The sequence below is a fragment of the Andrographis paniculata genome, unplaced genomic scaffold, assembly GCF_009805555.1.
Source record: "Andrographis paniculata isolate CXL003 unplaced genomic scaffold, ASM980555v1 Contig77END, whole genome shotgun sequence".
Lineage (NCBI taxonomy): Eukaryota > Viridiplantae > Streptophyta > Magnoliopsida > Lamiales > Acanthaceae > Andrographis > Andrographis paniculata.
This window is the reverse complement of record NW_026137614.1, coordinates 608,468-628,010: the sequence shown is the minus strand read 5'-3', so window position 1 is coordinate 628,010 and position 19,543 is coordinate 608,468. Positions and strand designations below refer to the sequence as shown.

Genomic DNA, 19,543 nt, shown 5'->3' with positions numbered 1-19,543 from the left:
TTATAAACTAAAAAATATATACTTTTTATATACATATTTGACCAAAATTACTTACTTTATGCTCTGATGAATTAAATTTCTGTGTACTAACAAAAAATGTATGTGATAGGGTTTATATGAATTATCTTCCGAGGAAAACATGCAAGGAAATAATACACTTTTCTCAACAACCACAGCTGAAAAAAAAAATGAAGAATATTTTCTTGACTCCTACAAAGTAGTGGCACTATATATTGCTAAATATTGGAGATACATGGAGTAAATATTTTACACAAGTTTGAATTATTATTATTATTATTAGCATTATTATTAATTCAACATTAGCAACCAGGATGTGAGTAAAATGTCAATCAACAACCATTCAGGGCCAGTCCACACTAATACATGAATTGGAGGTATATTTTTTCAATAACGAACTATAGAAATCGAGTTTTTGTAGTCTTCTACCGTAAGACATTATTGCTTCTACTTTGAGGATAATAATATAATAGGTCCATGGAAATCGAAAATTTATAAATTTTAAAAGTTAATCACTCAGCTAAGTAATTAAATTCATTTTAGGATTATTATCCAATTAATGAAAAATATTATATGTTATTTAACAACTTCCTTCATTAATTTAATGAATTGAAGATAAATGAACAAAATTTATATGGGCTAGTATAAGTAAGCTATATTTTATTTCAACTGAACTTTGGGATCAACTTTCAAATTTTTGGGAGTTTTTCATGTTACCAAAAATAATTCACATAAAAAGCCTCTACCCTATTTTCAATTCAAATTTAGAAACCTAGATTAAATAAATAAAAAAATAAAACACTTGTGGGCTTTCTTTCAAGCCCAAAATTGATTTGCAAATGCCTGAAACCCTAGCCTATATAAATTGGTTTACCCTCTTCTTTCACTTACTCAAATCTGATACAGATCTAAGGGTTTGCCGAAATTGTGAAGAAAAAACCAAGCGAGTATTTCCTTTGAGGCACAGGTGAGAAGAAAATCATTGTTAATCGTATGGTGTATGATCAATATATGTATGATTAGATTCTTTTTTCATATATGCTTCATTTATTTTGGTTTTTTTTAGTCAATTTTACAAACAACATAATTTTTAAGATTTTCCTCTAAGAATTACATATTTTCCTTTTTCGTATCAATTGGAAAATTTTATAGTTAAACAAGCTTGTAGTAGAGTCGATCGAAACACACAAAGGGCTGAAACTGACTTTGGTACATTAAATTTTTAAAATTCATTTTGGTTTTACCCTTAGAAATGAGTTTCCACATTATGCATTTTTGTGGGGATCTTGTTCCCAAGTTTGATATGATTTCATTAGCCATAACTAATTCATCGCATTTCGGTTATGATGTATGATAATATAATATATCATAGTGTACATTATTGCAGATCATTGTAGCAATGGAATCAGTTGGAGTTCCTTTAACATCGACGGAGTCTATGGTTTGTCTTGTTCCGGCCTGTCTTTAGTTGTTTTCTTAAATAATCATGCCAAACATCTCTTACATAAGATTCTAACATTTTTCATAATATTTGGCGATTTAAAATATATATGTAAGCAATTTATATACAACTATATACATTTCTCTAGTTTTTCGTTTCGTAAAACTTCAAGCCATGATTATGTTGATTTGTTAGTTGGAAATACATTTACGCATTTTCCTTTTTATGTTAAGAAATGGTCAAATGTGTTACTATTAATATTTCGTATTGATACCTATGTCAAATTTCCATGAGCGGGAAAAGACTGGAGCCAATATTCCATCCGGAGATTCTTCTAGTTTTCCAAATTGGTGGCCGTATATGTCTTCGTACCCCACACCAGTAATTGAACCTCTAGTATGTAATATTTTCCATATTGTGTTAAAAGAATCATCTACCACCTTAAATTCTGTTTTTCTATTTAATTTCGCTTATAGAATGTCTATGTTCACATTCCATAAAAATATTTGTCCTTTTCTTATAAGAAAAATAAGTATGTGTATCCAACATCCTATTGTTATTTGTGAGAAGAAATCATCAAATAGAAAGATAAGGAAACAATTTAATATTTAATAAAAATTAAATACTTGGATACATATTAAAATTGTTGTTCGAAATTATAGTACATCAGTTGAATGAATTATATTTAAAGAAAAGTTATCAAGGCATGTCTTATATTCTACGCAACTACAATAATAGAATAAATTATTGTGTATACCTATTAGCAAAAATTTTCACTTACCTTACATTCTAGGTACAAGTAGCTAGTGACAACAAATAAAATTATATTATATTCAAAATGTAGATTGAAGTGCTTAGACTGAAAATCACTTCATTAAGAAATTTAACACCAATGCGGATTCATCAATATTTTCTCCCATTAGTTTCTCTTCATTGTCTTCATATTTTTCTACAATCCAGTCATTGACTAATTCTAGAACCTCTCCTTTGTGAGTAGTATTTTCATCTATTTTTCACTAAAAAGTCATCTTCTTGATCATTCAACGAAAACACCAACGTTTACACATCTCTTTTATTCTAGTGTTACAATCATGATGTGGAACATTCCTTATGATTTTTCAAAATTTATCAACACTAGAAATTTAATTACGGGAGCTACATTTATACCCGGAGGAAAATACGCATGGTTTATCAACTACAATGATTGAAAAGAGATGGAGAATATTCTTTAGACTTCTCCAACGTAGTGAGCCCTTACATTGCTACATATTGGAGATGCATGAGGTACGTAGGTTACAACATATTAAGTATACAAGTACAAATTATTATTACTATTATTTTTGTTGTTGTTGTCGTTATTTTTATTGTTATTATCATTGTCTAATGGTACAATAGGTTGAAAGAGGAAAAATTACTAGGAATCAATCAATAGTCCATGCACATGAAGTAACGACAAGGATTGTAGCCATGAACGAACATATAACAACAATGCCCATGGTTCTAATATTTAACCACGTCCATCTTCAAAGAAGGAGCATGTTAACCCTACATAAACATTTAGGGAATTGGATAGTGGAGCAGCGCAACTCTAACGATTCAGAACGCAGGGACAAGGTAGCCAATTTATTGCACTTTTTTAACATTAAATTGACATATCATAATCTACATCATATTAACCCTTGTAGTTGACCCTTGAAACTTGTGGCAGTATGACATTCATACTCTTATTGGGAAAAAGTTTCGATCAAAAAATGAAGTCATAACATTTATATTGTGTGATGTCTTTGTTCAAGATTTGAAGATGACATAAGGTAAAGCATTAAAAACACTTCAAAGCTTTTGGTTTATCATTCACTTAATTGATTTTACGATGTAACACTTATTTTGTTTTGATTTTTCACGTATTAGAATTTCAGAAGGTTGCCGATTTTGGGTTCACTATATCTGTATAATTATTGTTAAATAACGCTAGCGGTTAAGAAAGGTTTAGGAGAATGTGAATTTTTGCATAACTTATTTATGTCATGTTAATGTTGTTTTATCAACCTCTCCAATTAGTTCATATTATTACTGTTGCAATGTAAATTAACTAAATGAAATTTGTGTTTGTTTGGTATGTTTCGATAATAATTTGAAGATTGTTATTACAACTTTGAAATAGTTTTCATTATTATGTATTTTAGTTGACCACATGATAATCGATAAGGGAAATTTAATTCTAATAATGTAAATTTTAAAATCATTCCCGCTTTTTTTGTTTCATCTGCATTATTCTTTTCTCCAAACTGTCTTCTGTTTCCACATGCTTGTTTTCATTATGCAATTTCCACAGGTGGAAGTAAAGGACTGCAAAAATGATTAATAACAAAAGAAACCTTAAGTTTATTCCCAAGAATTTTTGAAATTAAATAATTGATTCGACATTTAGATTGAAAGATTAAACAATCATCCAATTATAATGCATTTTTGTTAGAAAAAAAAGTACTATACAGTGATGGAACCACAACCAATATAAATAATACATATCCATGAATTAGGTATATACCAATCTCCAATTGATTGCCTAATTACAAAATAATCTATTCACCCGAGACAGTTATAGCGTTAACACAACAACATAGTTGATTGGGCGTTGATCGCAAAAAAAATGATTCTCTGTTCCCAGAGAGGGCAAACCGTAATGATCTCCAATAAGGAAAAAAGTTGGGTTATCCATTTCCCCATTTGGGATATGATGAAAAGAGATGGATGAAATGGTTACTAAAGCTAATTAAAACACAACTTTTTTGGCTGAATTTTTTGTCCAAAGTACAATGTAGCTATGTATTCATTTGATGAAACATTTTCAATTTCCTTCTTTAACAAATATTCAGTAATTTAACAAATTGATCTTGGCTTACATGATTTAAGATTTGGAAGATCACTATAATTTCTCCTAAATTTTCTAATGCTATTAAAATGGAGTTTAAAAAAAAAAAATTTAAATATACCCATTATTACCTTCAATACAATATGGCCTTAACTTAACAAGAACTAAGTTGGAAATATTAATCTTCAAAAATCCTAGATATGAAGATATCCAAACAATGAATGTGGCTAGAGGAAATTTGGTTCGTTGAATGTTAAAGATTACAAGAAAAATGTTAATTAGGAAAGCAAAAGGGAATTTTGTGTCTGCGAAAGTGAAGATTTCACACAAATATTGCCGGTCCATGAAGAAACCTTAATCAATATTAAGTTTTTACACTATTCGGATATTTTGATATGTCCAGAAACATAGCCCGACCTATGGAGCCCAATTAGCTTGTAGGCTTAAAATCCACTGTACGATCTAAGGATTTGATCTAAACCGTCCATTATTTCTATATATTTGTACCTATAGAGTAATTGTAGAGTTAGTGTTGCACTGTCTTTCTCTCTAGGTAGGAATTTTCTTCTCTATATTTTGTGTTTGTGTTTTGTAGTGATATTCTAGTTGTTTCTAATGAATGTTGTATTACGGTTTTTTTGTGATCTTGCGGTTGTTTCAGGGAAAAGTTTTTGAAGGTATTTCAGTGATATTATGATCCTATTCTGGTGAACCCTTTATGAGAGGTTTCCGGGATGTGGTTGTTTCCAGGAAACGGTTTGTGAGAAGTTTTTTGAGTATTTTTTTTATACGGCTTATATACTGGGACTCTAGTCATTAATGAAATAAGTGTTTTTTAGTTTACCTTGAACTCGGAAATTAATTGAAGCTAATAAAAAAAATTATATGGTCTTATAAACCAACATACCTTTCCTTCACCTATTTTAACCTAGAAATAAAGATCGACAAGAGTTCTCGGGCGCTTGCAAAGAGGTGAGGAGAAAGGTACATGAATTTTGTCTTTCAGCCACCACAAGGGAAAAAATATCTAATTAGTATTCATTCGGAGCATGAGAAAGACTTATAGACCACATGCTTTTATTTATTTATTTTTTTCAGCGTTAAAAAAAATTCTTGAAATGAAGGTGTGTTGAAGCTTAATCTTTTTTGAAAAAAGTTAATAGATTTATTTTTGTGACAATTGAAAAACCATACAGTAGAAAGTTGAGCTGAAAAATGCAAAGGATCTAAGGTGTGAGTGATTCATTGTCGTTTTTTTGTTACAAAAACTAGAAAGTGTATTAAAATCTATATTGGGATCCTTTGCAATAACATATATTTTTTTACTTTTTTTTTCATTCGTTTAAATTTTTGTTAATTATTTTTTGAACTCAAGCTCCAACCTTATTTTATAGCTATTTATTTTAGTTCTCACCTGACAATTTTGTTTTTCTAGATATTAGATTTTAGCCCACTTACCCCATATATATATATATATCAATGTATCAATAAATATATACAAAACTTGCACTACCCCATTTCCGATAATGGTTTTGTATTTAAGACCTAATTGAGAACATAATTAAAAGGATATTAATTTTTAAATAAGAGTCTTTATTCAAATTTTTCGAATGTATAATTTTTTTATAATCACGTTTTACGCTTGATGCAAGTATTGATATTCTTCAATACTCAGAATTATTGCTGAAGGGAGAATAATATGTGGTGATCCTAGCTTTGAAGTTAAACATACAGTTTCACAAAAAATCCTCTATAGCCAATAAAGGGATAATATATACGCTAAATCTGAACCCATGAATCTGAAATAACTTCTGTTAGTAATGCTTAGGTCAAATATGTCGAAAAGTAAATAAGTTAAAAACGTTAGACATTTTTTTAAAGATAAATATATTATAAAAATCTGGAGGTTATCTACAATGGTATAAAACCATTTACGTCTGTCATACAATATTTCATTTAGTTTGTTGGACAATTATAGGTTATAAACTAAAAAATATATATATTTTCCATATACATTTTCGACCAAAATTAGTTACTTCATGCTACTTTAAAAATTATAATTATTATATATTTTTCTGATGAATTAAATTTCTATGGACTAACAAAAAATGTATATGGCAGGGGCTATGTGAATTATATTCCGAAAAAACATACCAGCAAAATAATACACTTTTATTAACAATCACAGTTGAAAAGAAATGAAGAATATTTTCTTGACTCCTGTAAAGTAGTGGCGCTATATATTGCTACATATTGAAGATACATGTAGTATATATTTCACAGCATATAATGTATACGAGTTTGAATTATTATTATTATTATTATTATTATTATTATTATTATTATTATTACTATTATTATTATTATTATTATTATTAATGCAATATTGACAACGAGGATGTGAGTAAATCTCAATAAACATCAATTCAGGCCCGTCCACACTAACACATGAGTTTTTGAGTTTTTGTAGTCTCTATACTCTTAACATATTCGTTACTACTTTGAGGATAATAATATAATAGATTCATGGAAATCATAAAATTTATAATTTTTTAAAAGTTAATCACTCAGTTAAAAAATGAAATTAATTTTCATATTATTAGCAAATTAATGAAATATATTATATTTTATTTAACAACTTGCTTCATTATTTTAGTCGATTGAATATAGATGAACAAAATTTATATGGGCTAGTATAAGTAAGCTATATTTTATTTCAACTGAATTTTGGGACCAACTTTCAAATGTTTGAGAGTTTTTCTTGTAGTCCAAAATAAATATAGCTCACATAAAAAGACTTTTCCCTATTTTCAATTCGAATTTAGAAACCTGGATTAAATAAAAGAAAGAAAAAATGGAAAATAGTTGTGGGTTTTCTTTCAAGCCCAAAATTGATTTGTAAATACATGAAACCCTAGCCTATATAAATTGGTTTACCCTCTTCTTTCACTTACTCAAATTTGATACACATCTAGGGTTTGCCGAAATTGTGAAGAAAAAACCAAGCGAGTATTTCCATTGAGGTACATGTGAGAAGAAAATTATTTTTAATGGTATAGTGTATAATCAATATATGTATGATTAGATTCCTTTTTCATATATGATTTATTTATTTTGGTTTTTTCTATTCAATTTTACAAACAACATAATTTTTAAGATTTTCCTCTAAGAATTACATATTTTTCTTTTTTGTATCAATTTGAAGATTTTATAGTTAAACAAGCTTGTAGTAGAATCGATCGAAGCACACAAAGGGCCGAAATTGACTTTTGTACATTAAATTTTAAAATTTTTTAAATTAAGAAGTATGTTAAATCTATATATGATATCATCTGCCATAAATAGAAATTGTATATGTGATATTTATATCCCCGTGTTTCTGCTTCCTCATTCATTTTGTATTTACCCTTAGAAATGAGTTTCCACATTATGCATTTTTGTGGGGATCTTGTTCCCAAGTTTGATAGGATTTCATAAGCCATAACTAATTCATTGGATTTCAGTTATGTTATATGATAATATAATATATCATAGTGTACATTATTGCAGATCACTATAGCAATGGAATCAATTGGAGTTCCTTCAACATCGATGGAGTCTATGGTTTGTCTTGTTCCGGCCTGGCTTTGGTTATTTTTACAAATAATCATGCCAAACATCTCTTACATAAGATTTTAATATTTTTCATAGTGGTTTTCTGATATTTGGCGATTTAAAATATATATATATATAAGAAATTTATATACAGCTATATACATTTCTCTAATTTTTCGTTTCGTATAACTTCAAACCATGATTATGTTGATTTGTTATTTGGAAATACATTTACCTATTTTGCCATTTATGTTAAGAAATGGTCAAATGTGTTACTATTAATATTTTGTATTGATACCTATGTCAAATTTCCATGTGTTGTAAAAGACTGGAGCCAATATTCCATCCGGAGACTCTTCTAGTTTCCCAATTTGGTTGCCGTATATGTCTTTGTACCCCACACCAGTAATTGAACCTCTGGTATGTAATCTTTTCCATATTGAACCTCTGGTATGTAATTGTACCTTGGTTGATTGAATTATATTGAAAGAAAAGCTATCAAGGCATGTGTTATATTCAATGAAACTACAATAATAGAATAAATTATTGTGTATACCTATTAGCACAAATTTTAACTTACCTTACATTCTAGGTACAAGTAGCTAGTGAGAACAAATAAAATTATATTATATTCAAAATGTAGAATGAAATGCGTAGAATAGAAATGACTTCATTAAGAAGGTTAACACCAATGCGGATTCATCAATATTTTCTCCCATTTGTTTCTCTTCATTGTCTTTATATTTTACTACAATATAGTCATTGAGTAATTGTAGAAACCTCTCCTTTATGAGTAGTATTTTCATCAAATTTTCACTAAAAAGTCATCTTCCTGATCATTCTATGAAAACACCAACGCTTACACATCTCTTTCATTCTAGTGTTACAATCATGATGTCGAACATTCCTTATAAATTATCAAAATTTATCAACAATAGAAATTTAATTATAGGAGCTACATTTATCCCCGGAGGAAAATACACATGGTTTATCAACTACCATGATTGAAAAGAGATGGAGAATATTCTTTAGACTTCTCCAACGTAGCGAGCCCTTACATTGCTACATATTGGAGATGCATGAGGTACGTAGGTTACAAAATATTAAGTATACAAGTACAAATTATTATTACTATTATTGTTGTTGTTGTCGTTATTGTCGTTGTTATTATCATTGTCTCATGGTACAATAGGTTGAAAGAGGAAAAATTACTAGGTATCAATCAACAGTCCATGCACATGAAGTAACGACAAGGATTGTAGCCATGAGCGAACATATAGCAAAAATGCCCATGGTTCTAATATTTAACCACGTCCGTCTTCAAAGAAGGAGCATGTTAACCCTACATAAACGTTTAGGGAATTGGATAATGGACTAGCGCAACTCTAACAATTCAGAACGTAGGGACAAGGTAGCAAATTTATTGCACTTTTTTACATTAAATTGACATATTATAATCTACGTCATATTTATCCTTGTAGTTGACTCTTGAAAAACTTATTGCAGTATTACATTCATACTATTATGGGGAAAAAGTTCCGATCAATAAATGAAGTCATGACATTTATATTATGTGATGTCTTTGTTGAAAATTTGAACATGACATAAGGTAAACCATTAAAAACACTTCAAAGCTTTTGGCTTATCATTCACTTACTTGATTTTACGATGTAACACTTATTTTGTTTTGATTTTTCAGGTATTAGAATTTCAGAAGGTTGCCGATTTTGGGTTCACTATATCTATATAATTAATGTTAAATAACGCTAGTAGTTAAGAAAGGTTTAGGAGAATGTGAATTTTTGTATAACTTAGTTATGTCATGTTAATGTTGTTTTATCAACCTCTCCAATTAGTTCATATTATTGTTGTTGCAATGTAAATTAACTAAATGAAATTTATGTTTGTTTGGTCTGTTTCGATAATTATTTGAAGAGTGATATTACAACTTTGAAATAGTTTTAATTATTATGTATTTTAGTTGACCACATAGGAATTGACCAGGGAAATTTAATTCAATTAATATAAATTTTAAAATCATTCAAAACTTTTTTGTTTCATCTACATTATTCTTTTCTCCAAACTGTCTTCTTTTTCCACATGCTTCTTTTCATTATGCAATTTCCACAGGTGGAAGTAAAGGACTGTAAAAATGATTAATAACAAAAGAAATCTTGAGTTTATTCCCAAGAATTTTTGAAATGAATTAATTGATTCAACATTTAGATTGAAAGATTACACAATCATCCAATTATAACGTTGTTACGTACGAAATTTATAATTAGGGTAAAAGGCCCAAAATAGAAGAAGACGTGGGCCCGTCGTTAGGCCCACCAGTTGATTAAGGGGTTTCACAAGAGAGTCGCTTGGCCTGCGGTCCGTCTAAGGAGCCAGGGGTTATTGTGGGTGGCTGAGTAGTCGGATGGGCCAACCGCCCATTTAAGGAGGTAAGGTGTTCAGAGGCGGTCGGTCGAGCCAGTTAAGTCCTGTAATTGACAGGAGCGGTTGGTGAGATGGTTAAGACACGTGTCAATGGAGGAGGAATTGGTGGGCGCTTGATAGCGGTTGCTGTAATCGACCAGACGACGGTTCAAAACCTTTCTTTTGGGAATATTTAAGGATTTGGGTCTATTCTGGGAGGGGATCTTCAATTTTTAGAAAAAAACAAAAATTAATTGCAAATTTCCTGTTGGGGGTCACCTTTTATTTTTATGTATTTGACTGCTTTATGCTACAAATAAATTCTCTTTTCAAATTCGATAATATTTTCAAATTTTACTTTGTTTTGTTGAAAAACTAAAACAACAAATTGACGACCACAGTGGGAGTCGAAGCGAGATAACTAATCCTACTTCCAATAACGACTTCATAAGTATGCGTTTTGGGAGGATTGTTAGTAGAAATACTATGGCGGGCACTCAATCTCAGAACAACACCACCGGTGTCGGAGTTTCTGCAACGACATCAAATCCAACCACAGTTGTTCCTACTACAAGAGGAACGTCTCAAATGCAACCTGAATGGTTGACTTATGTTCAAAAATTGAACAATCGGCAGATGACTACGATACAAAGAATGCTGCACGATCAACAGAATTTGATGCAGAACATGTTGGATCAGGCGTTGTCCAAAGTCACATTACATTCAAACATGCTCTAGCCTTGTCACCTTCTCGCTTTCAGGCAACCTTTCTAGGATCAACATTTGCAGGGCCATCATATGTTGATAGTACAATACCTAGCACCACAACTCTTAACCGAACAGATAGGGGGAAGATTCCTCTAACTTTCCCAAATAATATTCCTTTGGGACCAAGAGTTGATAATACTCATCCGAATATCGTAAGGGAGGACAGACAAGGAGGACATATACGTGATCCCATTCATATCCCTAATCATCAACACCCTCGTTTGGATCTTGAAGAAATTGAACATGTTTTGAGGGTTCATTTCGGTTTGAATCCTCATATGGCCAACCACCCTGCCTATCAAAGACCTTTTCTAGAAAGGATCATTAATGATTATCCGCTCCCAAGGAATTATCGACCACCCAACTTTCATGCTTTCTCAGGAGAAGATGGATCCTCCACCATAGAACATGTGGGTCGTTTTACAGCACAGTTAGGAGAAGTCGGTAATAACCCTTTTTATAAACTACAACTATTTGGTTTGTCTCTTACCAGGATAGTTTTTTCGTGGTTTGTCAATTTGCTACATGGACAAATACAAACCTAGGAAGGTTTAGAGATGGCATTTCATGCTAGATTCTTCAACCCTTTACCAACCGTTTCTCTTACCGATTTGTTGGAAATGAAACAATGTCCATAAGAGTCAGCCTCGAAATTTATCAAAAGGGTACGATTGATGAAAGGACGATGTCCTACAATAATCAATGAAAAAGATATGACCAATTTAGTGGTCCGCAATATGCATGTTCGCTTGAGAGAGGCACTTACTGCACATGACGTAGAAGATCTGACAAGTCTCGCATCCAAGGCTGGACGTTTAGAGTCTCTTTTCAGAGAAAAATATCAGAATTTTAGGCGTAATAAAGTTCAAAAAATGGCTAGTATTGAAACGGAAACATATAGCCCTGATTTTGATCAAAAAGAAGAAATGGCAGCCAAAATCATCTCTGCAAAGCCTTATGTGTGCTCCAAATTAAAGCCATTACTAGGAACTGAAGGAAGAGATCAACCCACATTCGACAGTTTGAAAGCTGACGAAATCTTTGATATTCTACTGACAGATGGACATATCCGAATTCCAAAAGGGCAAAGATTGGCCACTAAAGAAGAAATCAAAGGAAGACCATATTGTAAGTGGCATAATTCCTTTACACACAATACAAGCCAATGCACACACTTCCGAAAGGAGATTCAAAAGGCCATCAAGGCAGGACGACTCAAATATATTACTCTGGACGTAGAACAACAACCTTTTCCAAAAGTAACCACAGCAATGGTTGACGTACGAGCAAATCCCAGACCGAGAAGAATAGATAAGTCAAACAATTGCCAACAAAAAGAAATATTCAAGATTTATGAAAAGCCAGTGGCAGAAAAATGGATAGCCAAGATGGTTCTTTTGATGTGGAACTAAATGAACAAGCATTGGTCCGAGACCACCCGATTAGAAGGACCGATTTGGTCGGAAGCAATTGGTCCGAAATAAAAAACCACCATCAGTCGATATTGATCCTCGATTTCTAGGTATGAATCATACCCAAATTTGTAATGCCAAACGCAGATATGCAGCAAGGTACAGGAAAGGAGTCCCTTCAACAAGACAGTGAAACGACTTCCAAACCGTTTCTGATGAACAGGCAAGAAGTCGGAATATACAGAAGAAAGGTAAAGAAGCAGCAGACGAGAGAGTTGAAGGCTTCAGATGTCGGTATCGTGAACGAATAAACATTAATCCATCTCTTGAAGAATTTTGTTTAGAATCATTGACATCTCAACTTGGAAACGAGGCGGGAGAAGAATTTCGTACAACAGAAGTGGATACAAGATCCGTCAAATCTCGGCTGGGTCCAAGAGTTCCCTGCCGAATGACAGAAGTTCATTGGATTGAAGAAGAACCTTTTTGGGCAAGTCTGGTGGATGTATCTATGGAAGAACTAGAATGGGCAAAAATTTCAGATCCTGATTTTCAGTCAGAGGTTTCTCCGATAGTTTTCCCTCCTATCCGAGAAGGTACATCATCCCATTTGAAACCTCTGTATGTTAATGCACACATATGCGGGAAACCGATTACAAAGGTTTTCATAGATAACAGAGCCGTTTTCAATGTTATGCCGTTGAAAAACATCAAGAAGTTAGGGAAAGGAATTCACGATTTGTCTCCAGTGGATTTTGAGATGACTAGTTTTACAGGGCAACCGACCAAACCAGAAGGTATGATGGTAGCCCCAATTGAAGTTGGACCAAAAAAGATTTCTTCCGTGTTCTTTGTAGTGGATGCATACACTACTTCTTCGGTCCTACTAGGGCGAGACTGGATTCATGCATCTCAATGTGTGCCATCATCACTGCATCAACAATTAATATTTTGGGAGGGTAATCAGGTCTTTAAAATGGAAGCAAATAACAACCCGTTCGGCGCATCGGAAAAGGTTAAGGAATCAGTATTTTATTTCCAGCCACCCAACCCCAATGTCTCAGGCATTTATGGCTAATGAATACCCAATGAAGGGTTATAGATTCACCAGCCAGAATTCGATGTTCTTCTAAAAAGAACAACCCTCATATGTGGCTCGTAAGGAAGCTAAACCTATCTTATAATATATGTTTTATGGATAGTACAAATTTGAAAGATTGTAGTTTACTTATTAATCAGTTTTACTTAAATCAGCTTTTGGATAAGGCAGAATGTATGATGTTCATTAACAGGAAGATGAACAATTTTGTTGGCCAAATTTGTTAGAGAAGACAGAACCAGCCTTTCTAGCTCAAGACCCTTTTTTAGAATTCAATATAGGAACTAACCTGGTTCCAAAAATAATAAGAATAAGTGGTTATTTGTCTGAAGAACAACAGGTAAAGATACTTGAGGTTATAAAAAATAATTTTGATTGTTTAGCTTGGGATTATTCAGAAATGCCTGGTCTGGAAAGAAGTCTGATAGAGCATTGGTTGCCTATTAGAGAAGGTTTTAAACCTTACAAACAGCCCCCAAGGCATATGAGTCCTGATTTGATACCTCAAATCAAAGAGGAAATCCAGAAACTTCTTAAAGTGGGTTTTATTTGGTCTTGCCGATATGCAGAATTGTTGGCAAATATTGTACCAGTGGTTAAAAAGAATGGTAAGATCATGATATGTATTGATTTCAGGGATCTTAATATAGCCACTTCTAAAGACGAATATGTGATGCCTATGGCCGATATGCTGATTGATTCACCAGCAGGACATAAAATCCTCAGTCTGATGGATGGTTATGCAGGTTATAATCAAATATTTTTGGCAGAAGAAAAAGATATTCATAAGACAACATTCAAGTGTCCAGGAGCTTTAGGTATTTACGAATGGACGGTTATGCCATTCGGTTTAAAGAATGCTGGGGCAACTTATCAAAGGGCCATGAATTCAATCTTTCACGATCTTATTGGAAACTCTATGGAAATATATATTGATGATGTTATCGTCAAATCTTCCAGTTTCGAGGAACACTTGAGGGAATTGAAAGATGCCTTCAAACGAATGAAGAGGTACAAGTTGAAAATGAATCCAACTAAATGTGCTTTTGGTATATGAGCTGGAAGTTTCTTAGGATTTCTGGTACATGAAAGGAGAATTGAAATCGATGCCAATAAAGCCAAAGCAATTCTATCCGTCCGATCACCCAAAACGGTTAAGGAAGTACAGAGTCTTTTGGGCAAGGTAAATTATCTAAGGAGATTCATTTCTAATGCTGCAGGAGAACTCAGGCCAATTACTAAATTATTAAAGGGCAGGGCAAACGCTTTCGATTGGAGACTAGATCAGCAGACAGCTTTAGAAGCTATAAAGCGAGCCTTGATTCAACGACCTGTGTTAATGCCTCCCAAGGAAGGTCGACCCCTCAAACTTTATTTGGCAAATACGCATGAAGTGATCAGCTACTTACTAGCACAAGATGGTGATGATTGAAAGGAAACAGCGATTTATTATCTGAGTAAGACCCTCCCAGGACTAGAAATAAATTACACTATGCCAGAAAAAATGTGTTACTCATTGGTGTTTGCATGCACAAAACTTGAGCATTATATGCTGCCCAGGAGAATAGAGGTTATCTCAAAGGTAGATCTTATCAAATTAATTTTGCAGAGACCTACCATGCAGGACACACTTATGAAATGGGCCATTAAACTGACTCCTTTTGATTTGCAACATTCTCCATTAAAGGCAGTTAAAGGCCAAACAATAACAAATTTTTTGGCAGACTTTTCGGAGGATAATCAAGAACAGATCGGATGCATATTTTATGTGAGTACCCGAAATTGGTTAATGTTTTTTGATGGTTCTACTTCTGGAAATAGATCAGGTGCAAGGGTTTTATTGAAAGGACCATATGGCCAAAAGATCAAATTACAGCTGTAATCAGAAGCCATGACCCACAATTTTGACAGAATATAAGGCTTTAATCTTGGGGTTGGAAGCCTTAATAGCCACAAATGTCCAGTCGGTGATCATAAAAGGAGATTCTCAATTGGTAATCAATCAGGTAACCAAACAATATGTTTGCAACTATCCTCATCTACGCAGATACAGGGATATTGTATGTCGTTTGTTATCAAAAATCTCAGAGGTGATAATTGAGTTCATCCCTAGGAAGGAAAACTAACTTGCAGATGAGTTAGCTCAAAAAGCTTGTAAAGGAATCCCGAAAGATATCTGTGCAGAGATCGAATAGGAAACAGAAGATGGGAATGACTGAAGGACAGAAATTGTCATGTATCTACAAAATCCAGGAACGAATATGCTGATAGGGATACGGTTAAAGGCTCTACGATTCCAGTTGATAGATGGAGTCTTATACAAAAGGACGTTCGAAGGATTACTTTTAAGATGTTTAGGGTCTAAACAGGCTTTGGAAGTCATGAAAGAAGTATACAGTGGGATCTGCGGAGCTCATCGAGCAGGCTTGAATATGAGATGGGCTATTCATCGTTTGGGTTTCTTTTGGCCAAAGATTTTCGAAGATTGTATACAATTTGCTAAAGGTTGCCAAGAATGTCAAAAACATGGACAGTTGAATCACTTGTCAGTCACTGAATTGCAAGCTATGGTAAAACCATGGCCTTTCAAGTCTTGGGGCATGGACATCATTGGTAAAATTCATCCCCTTTCATCCAACATCATTGTTTTATTTTGGTTGCAACAGACTATTTCACGAAATGGGTCGAGGCGGTTGCTTTAAAAAATGTGGATAAAAAAGGAGGTGATTGATTTTGTGCTGAATCAGATCATTTATAGGTATGGTATTCCTCATTTTATAACCACCGACCAAGGTTTAGTTTTCACTGGGGAGAAATTTGTAAGCTTCTTGGCAGAGTTTGGTATTTGGATAAACCATTTTTCACTTTATTATCCTCAAGCTAATGGGCAGGCAGAGGCGGCCAATAAGATTATTATTGAAATTATAAATAAGATGGTTGAGGGGAATCCAAGAAATTGGCATATGTTGTTACCTCAGGCCTTATGGGCACACAGGAATAGCAGAAGTTCGGTCACGGGATTCTCACCACATCAACTTACTTTTGGGCAAGATGCTGTGTTCCTAGCTGAAATTCAAGTATCATCTGGACGTACAATTTTTACTACTGGAGAGCTTACTGAGGAATATCAGCAAGTTATGTTTCTGCAATTGGAAAGTCTGGATATTAACCGACTTCATGCAATCGATCAGATTGTAAAGCATAATGGAATCAGGGCAAAGTCTTATGGAAAGAAAGTCCTTTATAAGATTTTGTTTGGAAGACCATTCTTCTTACGTATAAGAAGGTCGATCAATTAGGAAAATGGTCTCCGAATTGGGAAGGGTCATTTATTATTCATAAGAAAATTGGAAATGGTGCCTTTATTATAATAAATCAAGAAGGTAAGAGAGTACATAATTGTATTAATCCTAGATATCTTAAGAGGTATTTTTCTACCTTTTCAGATAAGAAGAATGCATGAAACAAGAAATTTTATTCAGAACCCAAACATAAAGGGTTCGGACCCAAAATGGAGTTCATTCATTATCAGATATTGATATGTGTGGGGGACCTCCTTCTTCTGAGTCAGAATCTTCATCCCAGTGATTAGAGCTTAATTCTGGTTCCTCATCAAGAAGGTCTTCTAAATCAGGTCGGTATCGTTCCCATTGATTTTGCATTTCTTCTAAGTCGTGATTAGTACGAGCTTTCATGTCTGTTATGGCCTGTCGTTCATGATCAACAAGAGTGCGTATTCTTGAAAAGATTGTGCACTGATTGGAAAATATATGATTCCAACCAAGGTTTGCAAGTATGGCTGTCATGTGATGTTCAATCAAGTCCATATGGTGATCAATATCAAGAAGGCGGCTTAGGATATCATGAAGAGTTTCATATCCTCCCAAAACATTTTCCATCAGGCGAATAACACGTTGAATGGTCTTTCCTCCTCGTTGGAAAAATCTGAATTTGAAATCCAGTTGCTTAAGTATGTGTAACAAGTCTTCAGCATGGCCACCGATGGGATGGTTACCCACAAAGCAGGGTTGAATGACACCTTCCCAGTTTTTTAAGGAATATGGGGTCGATTCTATGAAATTTTGATTAATACTTCAGGTATGTCCCAATTTTAGGTTTTTTTTTAAGTTTGTTCATTTTACCACAAAGGGAAATGATTTTTATAAGGGAAGTAAGTTTGATTTGGTCCCTGGAGATTCGGAGTACGGAAAGTGATCCTTGTCGATAGGGGAAACAAAAATGTTTACTAAGTCAGAATTTACAAAAAAAATTACAAAGGGCCCCTAGGGCAGTTTTGATTTGGGACCATTTATCTTCGGCCCTGGACAGCCGTCAGTTGTCAGCAGCCGCCTGATATCTTTTGATAAATTGAGACCGGGCTTGAATCTTTAATTCTTGATCCAAGTCGGCCTCATTCTTCTTGTATCGCTCAATTAGGCGCTGTTCGTCAGCCACGTGGCCCTCCAGGATGGACTGTTCTTGACGAAGTGCCCTCAATTCTGCCTCCTTCCTCTGGATCGACTCATCTATTTGAGTCTTGGCGCTGAGGAGTTCTTCCAACCGTCTAGTAGCTTGCTGAAGGGATTCCCTAGTTTTGGCCAAGGAAGCCTCCAGACTTATCTAATCCGCACTTGGCTGGGATGGTTCGGCTGATAGGAGTCAGACGAGTAAGATGTCGTTTCGAAGTTCAGTCAATCTCTCCATCAGCCGATGCAGAATTGGGGCGGCCGCCGATTCCGAAGGAGTTTGAAATTAAAGGCCACCAACCGCCTGAATGAGACTTTCTAGGAAGTCTGACCCTAAGTCGGGGAAAGGTTGGTTGATGGCCTAGGCAAAGATGGCCTAAATATCCGCCGTCATCGGAATGGCCGACAGAGGGGCTAGATCAAGATGTCCCTAAGAGAGAGTTCAAATGTTTAAATTTCATGGAGAGAATATGTTAAGGATCGCTTATGGGAATTTTTACTTACTTCCAGGCGGACCGTGGTTATGGAGGGCGCAAGGAGCGTCGTCGGTCGGGGAGGACGGGCAACGGGCACCGCAATAGCCGACTCTTCGGCTGCTGCGAAAGGTCGCTGCGGTGCTGACCTGGCCCCTAAAAGTTGAAGTATGAAGTATTTAATATTTGTTGAAATTGGTTCTTAGTAATGAAAGAGGAGCCTGAAATTTCTACCAGGTTGACAGAAGTCTCCGAATCAGAAGAAGAAATCTCTTCTATTTCCTGCAAGGGACCTCTTGGCTGGGCGGCCGTAGGTGGTTCTACTGCCTGTCCTGCCACCTCCGGAATTGGGACTGCTGCCATCGGGACAGCTGCACCTGGGGCGGTTGCAACCAGTGCGACTTGGACGGCCGCAGTTGGGACATTTCCAGCAGTTGGGCCGGCCGCACATGAGAGATCTCCAGCAATTGGAGCGGCCGCGATAAGGGCGGCTGCAGCAGAGGCGACTGTAGCAGGATCGGCTGTAGTTGGGGTGGCTGCAGAAGGTGCGAATGGTTCCTCGCTACGAAAGGAAGAGTCCGAAGCCTCAACTGGCAGTCCGCCCATCTGTGAAGCAGTTGCCTCGCTATCAGAGGAGACCCCTGTTACTACCGGTTCGGGTGGTGAAGGCGTCTGCAATAAATATGTTAGATACTTATTCCAAGTGTGAATTTTGAAGTTGTGAAAATTGGGTGTTAAGGAAATTTACCGGGTCTCTGGGTGGTACTGGCAAGGATTGCCTCCTGGTCGGGGCCCCTTCCCGACCACTCATCGGCTAAGAGGGAAGGGATTGCCTCCTAGTCGGGTCCCCCTCCCGACTGATCATTGGCAGAGCAAGTAAGGGTGCATGCGTGCGGATGGGTAGAACCTGCGATTAAATGACATGGGTCAGTGCATGAATTGTTTAAATGGGAGGAAAGTAGTAAACATGAGTCGGTTACTT

At 34.7% G+C, this 19,543-nt stretch overlaps 1 protein-coding gene across 1 annotated transcript in view; it reads left to right on the top strand.

Moving 5' to 3' along the window:
- The window catches only part of LOC127266667 (uncharacterized), a 56,551-nt gene extending 47,648 nt beyond the window's left edge, over nt 1-8,903 (top strand). The window contains exon 4 of the transcript XR_007842199.1: nt 8,875-8,903. The gene's annotated coding sequence lies outside the window, so the exon portion shown is untranslated. The remainder of the gene's footprint in view (nt 1-8,874) is intronic.
- Nucleotides 8,904-19,543: the final 10,640 nt, after the last annotated feature.